This window comes from Apaloderma vittatum, unplaced genomic scaffold, assembly GCF_000703405.1.
Source record: "Apaloderma vittatum isolate BGI_N311 unplaced genomic scaffold, ASM70340v1 scaffold20903, whole genome shotgun sequence".
NCBI classification, from domain to species: Eukaryota; Metazoa; Chordata; class Aves; order Trogoniformes; family Trogonidae; genus Apaloderma; species Apaloderma vittatum.
This window is the reverse complement of record NW_009707818.1, coordinates 1-12,857: the sequence shown is the minus strand read 5'-3', so window position 1 is coordinate 12,857 and position 12,857 is coordinate 1.

The window sequence follows — 12,857 nt, the reverse complement described above, 5'->3', positions numbered from 1 at the left end:
TTACAGCTTCACTTTTGTTAATTTCTCCTAAGAGTTTAAAGCATGGTAAGAAAATACCGGTTTTGCTTAAAGTTAAAAGCATCTAAAGTAAATATTGAGTCATGAGAGATGAAAGGATTCCATCTCCACAAATACTTTAGATTTATGGATGTTGAGTCTAGTTATGTAGCAATACTCTAGTCCTTTGGAATCAAAATATATTCTTAGATATGACCATGAATACTGAGAAGAATGCAAATAAAGATTTGTTTAAGATGGAATTAGAGCAAAAGGAGTGCTGCCTTTCTCATGCTTTGTGTGTGGGTGCAGTGGCAGGAAAAGGAGTTGAATTGTATTTATCTGCAGAGACATCTAGTATTACTGAGAAAATTTATTCAAGAACTAAATCAACATTTTTAATGAAACTTGGAAATATGCTTTGGATAATGTTAAGCTTAGTGAAAGTAGTATAGACATGAGATCAGCAACTGAACTAGGATTTATGGAACAGGGTTTGCTAAATGAACTGTTTCATTATTTGCTGAGATAAAGATGTTCTTTAGGATAAAGTAGAAACTGAGGTTCATCCAGCTCTCTAGCAGATTTTTTTTTTTCAAATCCAAGATATCCAATGAAGGGAAATGCAGACAGATGTTACTTATAGTTGGTAACAGTCAAACTATGGATTGCAATTTACACATTATTTAAAATGTGACAATGAATGGTTCTTACAGTTCAAAACATGATTGAGTTAAGAAATAAAATTATTCTGATTCCAATGAACTGTAATGGTACTGCTGAAGCTTTAACTGCAACTTAATATCTGGCAGTTTCCTAAGGTGCAAAGCAGAGATAATATGTAAGTCAAGTTAAGATGCAAATTCTGCTTTTCATAATTTACATTTCATACTTAGAGGAGAAAAATTAATAAGAACAGTCCCAATCCACAGTTAGAAATCATGCTTATTGATGCATTACCAAATCTCTCAGGGGACTGCATATGAATAACACTATTAGCTATGTAGAATATGCATTCAGTGTAGAGGCTTAAGTGTATGGGCTGTCAGGCTGAAACTTAAAAATAATTGGATGTTGCTATAATAATTTCACTTTGAAATTATTGGAACCTATTTGAAAGAAGATAGTACCTACTGAAGATCTCTTTTTTAATATGTATCATTGCATAAATTAAACATAGTCATTGGATACAGAACACCTTGTGTCTCTATAACTGAACCAAAAGCAGATCAGGAAAAAGCTTCCTACTCTGGTACAACTTGCAACTATTACTTTGTTTCCACAAGTAAAAATCTATGTTTCTGCTTTAGTTTATCAAAATTGGTTTTATTTAAAGATGTAAGAAAAGCAAAACCTTTTTTTCTGTCTGTTATTTCTAACTAATAAAGGATCTAGATTTACGGTCCTCATTCACAAATGGGTGTCCAAGGTGCAAGGGTTTACTGGAAAAGACTCAAAATTTCCTTAAGGTATTCTATATGTTTCAAAATGTAATCCGTTCAGCTGATGTATAGTGTTTATAAATTCTTTGCTATCGAACGTGTACACACTGTTGAGGATACGTATAATCACAGAAGTGGATGAGGGAAAGCATCTTATATATAGAAAAACCTTATTCTGAATGCAAATATGCTGGATTCTCTTGAGAATAAGAGTAGAAGCAATAAAAATGTTATTACAGAAAAAATGCTTTGTGATTCTGAGAAACAAGTGTTAAGAAATACTTTAAATTCAATTGACTGAGAAATAACAGGTATTATTTGCTTGCCTTTTTGTATAAAGAAATATTTTTTCTATAAAGAAAAGTTTACACCAAGCTCTGTGACTCCAACTTAGTTTTCTTGACAAAAGATTCAATGTCATATGTTTGTCTAGTTTTGTAAACTTGGTGTTGCTGTTACTGTGCTTTTCTTTTTTTTAATTGAAATTTTATATTTGCTGACTTAATACTTCATGCTTGACTAATAAAACTGAGTGACTGTCAGAATCAGAGCTATATTTAGACTGAAGGAAAGAGATGCTTTCCCTTAACCTCAGTATGTTTGGTTTTGCTGAAATATTGAGATCCAGTCATTTCCACGTTGAATTTGACAGGGTCTTTACCACCAGTAATTTAAATACCTTTTTACATATGGATGCTGCGCTTCTAAAGAGCTAAAGGTTTTCGCCATATATCTAGGAGTCCTCAGAAGCATCCATAAGAAGTAAAAAAATCATATTTATATTGCTGACTGGGTATTTGGAAGTGCTGGGAGTTGCCTGGGGTGTTTTGTGCCATCTGCATTGCCATTACATTCTCTATCAGAAGACGTCAATGAGAGGATGTAATTTTTCTTAAAATATGATTGTTAAGGTCCTCACGCTCAATGTGTGTTCTCAACTCAAGAGTCTGGTTAAAGTTAGTCGCACATGTAATTGTAGTTAATATCAGCTGCATAGTTTTTGCTTATTAATGATAAATTTGAGGTTTTCTTATTTTCATACACATCTCTTTCTGTACCTTCAAAAGGTTTTACAGTCTTCATAGGTGTATATAATGTATTTGAAAGGAAAGCTCTTAGCTTTATATTCCAATACCATAATAAACTGGACTTGTCTTTCTTTTGATAACCTTCCACCCCTTCAAAAGTACTCAGAGCCTGTGGTGTGCCAGGAATCCCCTTGGGATTGTTGCTCAGCATTTGTTTAATTTATTACTTGAGGTTCTTGTGTTTAAAAAGTCTTAATGCAAGTTTTGTTTAAAATGTGGTTTGCCACCACCAGTGATTCAGGTAGCGAAAACAGATTTGTCCTTGAACTTAGCATTCTCAGGGGGTTGCACATAAATATCAGTATTACTGTCTCACAATAAGTAATTCTTTCTCTTAAACATTTAACCAAGTGAAATTTGGATTCTAGTGAAAATGATACCACAACCTTCCATGATCCAGAGGGGGTATAAAGTTTACACCACAATTGCCTCCTTTTTTAAAAAAAACATATATTCCAGAGTTCAGGTTGACGTGTTGCTTTTTTGTTCATGAAGTGTATTTATTTAATGCAATCAGAGAGAAGTTGCATAGCCTTGCATAGCGTGACAAAGCACTATGATCACTGGTATGTCAGTGAGTTGATGTGGTGTCTTTGTACAGGAGTAGTAATCCCATTTCTGCCATAATAAATTTATGGAATGCAGTGTTTAGAAAGTTTTTCATAATGACTCATTCATGCTGAGATATAAACAGGTTAAGAAGTGGCCAGTTGGGTTCATTTGAGATTCTTAATGTGAGAGTCAAGTCAAAATTTTTTGTGTTTCATTAATGTTCAGCATTTTCTTACACTTTGGATCGCTTCTTTCTTTCTGTTTTTTGCCCTCATGTTGGCGGCAACAGTTGGTCACTGGTTGTACCAGACAGATTGTTTTGACTCACCTGTGCAAATGTTAAAAATTGTACTGTAATTTTCTGTGACCTCATGGGAGCTTTGACAAGTGATACACATCTCCTAAACAGTCACCTGTGAATATGTAAGGTGGCAACAGAGTGGAGTAGAAAGAAAAGCTGTGTTTAATACCTGTGTTGTATGACTTGTGGCTGTACAAAAATGGGGTGTCATCAGGAGAAAGAAGGATAGAAGCCTGAGATTACAATGCATAGCAAAATTTGAGGGGAAAAAAATGCAAAAAAATGGAGTAATTCCATATCCAACTGGAAAGAATAAGGCAGAAAAAATACAACACAGTACAGTTGCTTTTTGGTTGGTAGCACCCTAGCTTTCTGTGCAGCGAGTGTCTTTGTTTTAACTGAGCGGTGGATAATTAGGCTTCCTTTTCCACTGCACATGTGGGAAGGGGTGATTTATTTCCATGGGAAGTGCAAGGAATTGGTATCTGCAATCACCATTTCTCCTGACTCCCCAGGGAAAGAACGGAAAATATGAGACCTGAAAGCCCGGGGCAGGGAAAAATGAACATTATCTGCCGACCTCTGAGGTCACAATTTCTCCTGGGCAAAGTCACTCAGCTCTCTAGTTTGTAGCACATCTCACCAATTTTTGTCACTAGTAATAGCCTAATAATTGACCGCTGATGGAGAAGTTATTGCTCACTAAGACTGACAGGGCTCTACCCTGTGTTTTCTCAGAGCATGTTCTTTAGAGCAGGATTTTATTGCTGTGACAAATCTAGTGAGATATATGTCTCGAACGATTAATCTGCAATGTATTCCAGTGAAACTGGTAGCTGTGAGATTTTAAAAGAATAGCTTAAAAATAGGAAACAATATCATATTCCATTACCTTCCTGGTAAATTTTTGTTGTTTTCTTTTCCTTGCCTTTCTAACAAAGTTTTTATAATGGAATGATATTTGCACTAAATTGCCTCTCTTAGCTAGGTTGTGGGTTGTTGTAGTTTAATTTACCACACTACGGATTAGTTTTGTTAAATACTGTGATCCCAGCTGGAGTATTTTAATGTGGGAGGCAAAAGAATCCCTGCTCAGGAGTAAATTACAGTAAGAAAGAGGAAAGATTGTATGTGGTTGAGATAACTGGCAGTGCAGGAATATTTGTTGGCTTTTGATGTAGACCAAGCTAGGATATTTTAAGTCTTCTAGGGGAAGGGGTGAGAAATAAGAAAAGGCGATTGCATTAAAAACAACAAAGAAAGCAGGCAATATTTGAAATTCCTTTTACATTCTTGTGATTAGTGTTTGGCAGCAAAGGTGCACTCTCTATGAACACTTCTGTAAAGGGCTCTTGATGCTTGTGTCAGTTAAGCCTCCATTTCCTAAATCAGGTCTTCAAGCAGAATTATTTTCATGTTACTTTTAATAGGAGGAAGCAGGTAATGTTGATGCCTTAGATTCTGATTATACATGTTGGCAGGAGATTAAGACTAGACTGATAGAAAGCCTCAGTAACCATGCTTTCCAGCACAGTCTTAATGTCAAAGACAGACAGCATGGAAGAGAATGAGATGAAAGATTGGCTATATTAATTAGATAAAGCTGCCTCAAATAGTTGTTTTTATTGTTCACCAAAATGATCATGAAGTATTTGTTCTTTATTGGATTAAATTAGAGTATTCTATATAGCACAACTGCCTGTTAAGACCGGTAATCCATAACTCATTGTGAACCCCAGGAAATATTCTGGAGATCCTACACACAAAAATACATTGAAGCTCAGGGTTCAGAAAGTGATTTCACAAACACTTGCAAATGCCCCTACTCCGCTGAGATGATTGCTCAGCTTCTGCCAAGTTCAGTGCACTTTTCAAAAATCAGATTCACAGCGTGAAGCTATTAATCTTTTTAGTTTTGTTTGTATTTGTCCTTTTTCTGTGCTTAACTTTTTACCAATGAATCATCCTTTCTGCCTCCCTCTGCCCACCCCAAAATGTCCAACCTCAGCAAAACGGGCTAAAAAGCTGCCATGTGGAATTACCAAAAATTTTCAGTATCTCTATGCTAATATAAGTGATTAATCCTCTGTATAAAAACCACAAAAGTAAATCCATGGGACTTGTTTTTCCAGTAGTGATTTTGTTCCTCAGACTGTGAAGGCTGTGTCTAGATTGCCTATTTGTATAGGCAATTGCTTAATTTCACTGATTCCTGTTGACTGTGAAGGCCCACATCCGGCGAGGAGGAAAGATTATACCTGCTAGACTTTCTGTGTATAATTTATAGCAGAGAGTACATTCAGTAATATTTCCTGTAGCTTTCTCTCCTTCCCTGTCTTTTGTGGCAGCTTTGTTAGATCCACTGTTTTGTAGTTGCAAGGGATGATGTTGAAGCTGAATAAGATAAAGATATCAGGGCATTTTCTGTTCCAGAATGCTTGAAATCTAGTGCAAAAACACAGGAAAACCAAGGAGATAAAGACTCCAATTAAACAGACGTGCTGAGTTTTGGTTTAATTCTGTATGTTTTGCCTCATAAAGTAGGTTGGTTCAAAATGTTCAAAATGACTTGGAGAAGGAGCAAGCAAAGGTCCGAAGAGGGGTACAGAAAAGGGTTAGAGATGACAGTAGGCACATTACTGAGCATAGAGATGAGAGGGAATGTTGTGAAGAGGCAATGATTTGTGCAGTTGTTTTCCTATTTATCACATATATATGTTTCCCAAAGGTAATACATTAAGCACTTGTAGTCCATGGCAATGGATTTTCAATAATAGCTAGAGCATTGCCAAATCTGGTCTGTGTGGATAAATATTCATAAATTTATATGCTGTGACTAATACATATGGTATGAGCAAATGCACTTTCATGGTTGGTTGAGAGGACTCATCTGTCTCTATCAACTTGTATCAGGATTCAGCATGACATTAATCAGTATCCTTTTTGATGAGTTCTGCCATCTGTGGAAGGGTATATAGCACATGATTATGCATCAGTCTAAAAACTTGTAGAATAAGATTTAGACAAATCTTATATTATGTCTCTCTTAAAATAATTTAACTACCCATTCAGTCTCCTTGAATGTAAATAAAAAACAGGACGTTGTTAGAAGCTGCAAGAGGTACAGAATTAGCTTAATACAATTCTTATTTACATAGAACACTGCTGGAGGACTTCCTCGATTACCTAATAACAGTTAAAAAAAATCCGTCTATTCAGCTGTCAAACAATTTATAACACTTTTCATGTAGCTATTGCATCATTAAAGCTTGTACAGTAATTTTTAAATTAATTGTGTGCTTGCATTTTTTTCAGATCGCTAACCAGATAGCTATTATAATATATTATAACTACAATTTGTTATAATTATTATTATAATATTATAACTATTATAAGTGGACTTGGTATAAAAATGAAGGAAAGTGGTCAGTGTTGTAATGCACATTAATTAGCAGAAGTGAGATAAAAGGCTGTTTTGAAAATTAGCTCATTGATTCAAAAGACATCAAGTACTAGGTTGAATTCAAATGTTATGATAGTGTAGCCATTGACATCAGTATTTCATTCTGTATCTTTAGAATGAACACAGTAATAATGACTAAAACTGAGGAAATGTGCATGTAAACACTGCTGTTTGATGAGGAGGGTGTTTCATTCTAGAAATAGATGAGATTTCTAATGTGCTTCTTTAAAAGCTGGTAATTTTTGAAGAGTAGAGAAATAAGTATTTTGTATACCACTTCTGCCACTTATGTAGGTAACAGAAAAATAATTTCACATCAAAGCAAAGAGGCATGTCTGTTGAATATGTTAAATTAAAAAAAGGTATCTCTAACCTTGTTCTTCTAGAAAAGATAAAGGACGTATTTACCTTCAGAAAATAATTTGTGAGAAGGTTGTTGAAAAAACTAGTAATTGTAGGAAAAGCTTGGAAAAATTTTCGTTTAAGTTTTAGAATAGCTATCACAAAGACTGCTTCACTGAATGTAGCAAAAGTTGGGAAAGAAGATGAGTCTTTTTTTTCCAGATTAAGAAGTTAACCCCATACAATTTAAAATTATCTAGTTCTCAATTATTATTTGTCCACTTTATTCACATTGTAGTATGCCCCACTCCACTCCTCAGATTCCTAAACAACACTTCAGAATATTTTCACAGGAGTTATATTTTGCTCATTGGAATATGAGCAAAATATTTGCACCATTGGAATATGGTGCATTATTCATCATTTCAGTGTTCCAGTGCAACTTGCTAAACCTGGAAGTCGCACAAGTGTAAAACTGAAGTAAATTGATGATAGATCGTACCATTTAGTTTCTAGTGGTGTTGAGAACCATCCAGACTATTATCGCTTTTGTCCCTCTGGATTTGCTCCCTGAATAACTATTAAACTACCTGAACAAAATTCTACTTCTATTAAAGTTTCCTGAAAAATTATATATTTTTATAAAGAAACTCCTCAAGCCTTCAGGCTAATAATAAAACATTTCTACTAATTGTATTCCTTCTGGATTTGCTGCTGATTGCAAATACATAATTATTTTTATGCTCAGGTGCTGTATCACTGTAAGTTTCTGCTGAATCATCAGGTTAAATAAGAATCCCTCAGTATGTAAATATTCCCCTTTATTTGTATATCTGTGTAACTACAGCATTTTCTGAAGATATTCAATGAGAAAAAAAAAAAAAGATTATACCCAGTTGTGTTGACAAGATTCAAAGTTATATAATCTAAGCAGCTGTTTCAGTTAAAGTAAAAACATATTTGGAAACGCAAACAGAACTCCAGATAAAAATAAAATGTCATCAGGATATGATGAGTTCCCTCTTGATGCTAGTGTAAGCAAAACTTCCAGAACAGTATCCCCTGACCAGTGATAATGATGTGGGTAAGAGCAGGATCAGAGGGGAGCAAAACAATCTTTCTACAGTATATATCAACTTTGTGCCATGGAGTACATGTTGTACTTCCCAAAAGTGGGAAGAACAGTGCTTGGTTGGGCCAGTGAGCCACTGAGAAGCAATGTCCTGTTTGCCGCTTTGCGAGCAGGGGTGGCTGATGAGTCTGACACAGATACGTACTTACTGATCCTGCTGCTCACTAGCTGACCAGCGTGACCACAGCTCTCACGGTGGTCCTACAGTTGCACCACATCGGTTGTATCTGGTTGGCACCTTTAGGTGGTGGTGGCTGAAAGCGGGGAGGTAATGGGCAAGGTTGTCATCCTCAGTGGGAGGGTGAGAAAATTAGAAGCTCTTTTGTATATAGCAGACTTAGAAAAATTCTGTCAAGGCCAGTTTATGAAATAAATGGAAAGGGAATTGTAAGAGCTGGAGAGGTTGTAGCAAGATGGCATTTAGTGTTAGAGGGGTATAGTGTTGCCAACCTGAGTCTTCATTCTCTCTTTTGTGTAAGACCTCTCAGTCTTCTATTTGTCTTCCTACTTTATCCTATGCAGCATAAGACTGGAGAGGTGTATAACGATGTCATTCTGCATGCCTGATATCCATCTACACTTTTTCTGCTCTAAATAATACCAAATCAACCATCACATCCTAGGACAAAGGTATGAATTCTCGTTAGACTGTTTATTCAGTATGACTTGGTGAAGGATGTTGCCAGCGGCCACAACCGTAGGTTCACAGTGTGTCTGATGAAATACGGTGAAAGGTTGAGATGTTTCTGATGCTCTTATAACTTTTTCTTATACTAGATTTACAAAAAAAATATTCATGTTACCCTAAGACAGTGTTAGCCAGACACTCCTCTTTTTCTGTTTTTCAAGGTTTCTTGCATACAACTCCCACTTCTGCACTGACTCCTGTGTCCTGACACGTTCTCCTTTTGCCAAGTTAAAAAATCAGAAAATATTTCTTCATTAGTCCTAACATTTCTGTTGCTGAGATCGCTTTGCAAAACTGGCTCACATGTAGAAAGTATACTGAGTATGATAATATGTATAATTGCCTATATAGCTCCCGATGTGAGCATTTGCCTGATCAAAATTTTTGTAGCTAGGAAGATAAAGAAGACTGCAAAATATCCTGAAAGTGCTGTTCAAATGCCTGCAAAGTTAGCCCAACTTTCAAATCAGTGGCAAATCTCCTTTAAGAACAAAGTTGACCCACACTGAGTACTTGAGAGGAATTTTCCAAACACCATTTGTGCTTCATGATATATCAACCAAAAGATATATTTCTATTCAATAGAGAAATATGTACATGAAATAAAATGCTAATGTGAGCAACATTTGTATTATTAAAGTTCAGTATCAGTTTTTAAAGATAGTAAACAGACTTGAATGTTGTTGGCCAGGTAAGTTTGCATATCCTATAAAAGCCTTTCAAGTGACTTGAGTCTTCCCAAATCCAAGTTGGCTTTTCATATTTTTATTTCACATCTTCACTTTTTTACTAGATTTTCCTGTCTTGAGTAATATATAAGCATATAAAGAGCTCACCTGGCATTTATTTGAATGCTGCTACCTTGCCACTAAAAAATTGAGCCTCAGTTAGGACTTCCATATCATTAGTATTAAAATATCTGTCACACCTAAAATTGCTGTCCTTAGCAGGGCACAGACACTCCAAAGGTAATTGAGTTCTCTGCTTTTAAATATACGCGTCAGGTGAGTGATGTTAAGTGCCTTTCATCTTGAAAACTTTCCAGTTTTAGATTTGTTAGACTCCAATTAGACATGGAATTCATAAAATGAACCAAAGGGGAGCCTAACATTGCATAAAGGTGCACTTGTGTGTAGATTAACTTGCTATCACCTGACATCTCCAAATAGTATTCTTCCATTGTATGTTCATATAAAAGTAGGTTGTCTCTGTTAGAACAAAACATGACTACTTTAATATATGTGAAGAAACAAGGGAGAAAAGAGAAGTCACATTGTTTTACTGAGCATTTTCACATAAACATTTAGATGTACAGGGGGGAAACACAAATTTAAGATCCACAGCTGCAAGGTTTTTCTTGAGGCAGCTCATAACCTTGCGAGTAGCATCCTGAAGTAGCTTTTGGAATCTAGTCTACTCCATTTAGGTCTGGCCCAAGATAAAGTAGGTCCTATCTGCCAGACGTATCAGCCTGTATGATTCGTAGGGATAACTGGCAAAAGTAGGTAGCTTGGCAGAACTGTGAAAAATAATCTGATTTATCTAGCTCAGATTCAGCACGGTCTCCGTTAAACGCTGCTTAGTCCTTCATGAGACTTTAGGGAACCAATAGGCAAAGTTAAGTTCCTCCATCTGAATATTTGAAAGCTGCTGGATTTGAACAAACTCAGAGAAAACAGATATAGTTCAGTCTCTCAGGCTGTGTCAAGACTAGCATCCTAAGTCTCACTAAAGCAAGTATTCACATCTAGACTTTGGAGAAAAAGCAGGCATTATGTAGTGTGATATTAGTCTTAAAACTAGTTTTGTCTTCATCTAACTTTCTAAGCTTCTTTAGATTATATTCATAGCTCCGGAGCTTGCCTGTTAATTCTAGATTATCACAGAATCAGAGAATGTCTGGGGTTGGAAGGGACCTTAAAAGATATCTAGTCCAGCTCTCCTGCCAGAGCAGGATCACCTACAGTAGGTCACACAGGAACGTGTCCAGGCGGGTTTTGAATGTCTCCAGAGAAGGAGACTCCACAGCCTCCCTGGGCAGCCTGTGCCAGGGCTCTCGCACCCTCAGAGTGAAAAAGTTTTTCCTCATATTTTTGTGAAACGTCCTGTGTTCCAGCTTGCACCTGTTGCCCCTTGTCCTGTCATTGGATGTCACTGAGAAGATCCTGGCTCTATCCTCCTGACACTCACCCTTTACATATTTATATGTATGAGCTTTTGAGGTCTCTTCCAAGCCCTGACATTCTATGATTCTGTGATATGCCCAGAGACAGCGCCAAGGATAAGATGTTCCATCACCTTTCCAGGGATGGAGGTAAGGCTGACTGGTCTGTAGTTACCCGAGTCTTCCTTCCTGCCCTTTTTGAAGACTGGAGTGACATTTGCTTTCCTTTGATCCTCAGGCACCTCACCTGTTCCCCACGACTTGCCAAAGATGATGGAGAGTGGCCTAGCAATGACTTCCACCAGCTCCCTCAGCACCTGCGGGTGCATCCCAGCAAGGTCCATGGATCTGTGGGTGTTCAGATTGCCTAACTGATCCCTAACCCAGTCCTCATCAGCCGTTTTGTCAGAGCTCAGTGCAAGGGTACTGCAGGACACAGATATATAGCTAATGGTACATTCCCGTGGAACTTTCATCCTGTCTAGGGATCTGCTTAGTCATTTCAGGTACTTGTGATGTTGGGCATTCCTAAAAATTATGTAGACCAAATAGCTATTTTAGTTGTTACGTAGGCTTTTGGTAGACCAAGCTGATCTAGAGATTTCAAAAAAAATTTAAGATTAATTTATAGGTTATGGATTCAAAAGTATTCAGTTATATTGGTAGGATGAAATCACATTTGAACTAAAAACTTTGGAATGAATATTCAAGATGATTTGTAAGCTTTGAGGACAATATCTATGGTCTTGGAAGCCTGACCGTCTTCATCCTTAGACTCTGTAGTAACAAACGGGAAGAACTGGAGGCCATTGTACAGATGAAAAACTATGATCTAATTGCCATAACTGAAACGTGGTGGGATGACACACACAATTGGAGCACCACAATTGATGGATACCAGCTTTTCAGAAGAGATAGACGAGGTAGGAGAGGTGGTGGGGTGGCCCCCTATGTTAGGGAGGGATATGAATGCTTAGAAATTAATCAATGTGATGTCAGGGTTGAGAGCTTATGGATTAGAATCAAAGGACCAGCCAATAAGACAGACATCATCGTGGGAGTTTGCTACAGACCTCCCAACCAGGATGAAGAAATAGATAGGATACTTTATTAGCAATTGGGTGAAGTTGCACAGACTCTACCCCTTGTTCTCCTGGGGGATTTTAACTTCCCAGACACTGTACTCTATTTCCAGCAGGGAGGGATCAGTCCCGGAGGTTCCTGAAGTGTGTGGGAGATAACTTCCTGACACAAATGGTGAGGAAACCAATGAGGGGAAGTCACTCCTGGACTTGCTGCTTGTTAATAGAGAAGGTCTTGTGGAGGATGTAATTGTTGGAGGCTGTCTTGGACAAAGTGATCATGTAGTGCTGGAGTTCTCCATTTTTGGTGAAGTAAGAAGAGAAGTCAGCAGAATAATGCCACCTTGGACTTCCGGAGAGCTGACTTTGGACTGTTCCAGTCCATGTTAAGAGAGTTCCGTGGGAGGCTGTTTTGGAGGGCATGGGAGCCCAGGAAGGCTGGGCATACTTTAAGGAATTAATTTTAAAGGTGCAGGAACTGACTATACCCAAGTCATGGAGGACGAGCCGACAGAGGAGCAGACCAGCCTGGCTGAACAGAGAGCTTTATCTGGAACTTAGGAACAAAAGGAAATTTTATGGTCTATGGAAGAGGGGGCAGGCAAG